Raw genomic sequence first — 539 nt, forward strand, 5'->3', positions numbered from 1 at the left:
TTGCCATTTGTAATGTTAGTTATGTGTCTTGAAGTACTAATATATTTATTATTAGGAACATTTCTTGAAATTAAGTTGGTCATCCTGAATATTCCTGATCTGTCCGATCACAGCCAGCTTTTGACATATGATCAAATCGCAATAAACAGTGCCCATTTTGTTATTTGTTGTGCTCATAGTTTCGTTATCTTTTTATTAAAGTATTCAAGTTTTTGTCAAGTTTAATTTTATTATGGACTCCAATTACTATTCTCATTCGTTCCCATAAAGATTGTGGCTATGAATTTGATTATTATATATTTTATTATCTCAATTATTATAGTTCCCAATCTAGTGACTTTTTAGTGGTGTTTTATTAATTTTAAATGTTGTATTTTGTCTTTATATATATAAACATTCGTTTAAAATCAATTTATACTCTAACAACGACTAATGGTAGTCATTTATAACGGTTTAACGAAAATTTACTACCCTTTTGTGAGAATTAGTGGCTGTTTAACTTCGGCAGTGTGAAATTTAGGAAACTGGGAAAAAAATAA

Source organism: Diorhabda sublineata, chromosome 9 (genome assembly GCF_026230105.1).
Source record: "Diorhabda sublineata isolate icDioSubl1.1 chromosome 9, icDioSubl1.1, whole genome shotgun sequence".
NCBI lineage: Eukaryota > Metazoa > Arthropoda > Insecta > Coleoptera > Chrysomelidae > Diorhabda > Diorhabda sublineata.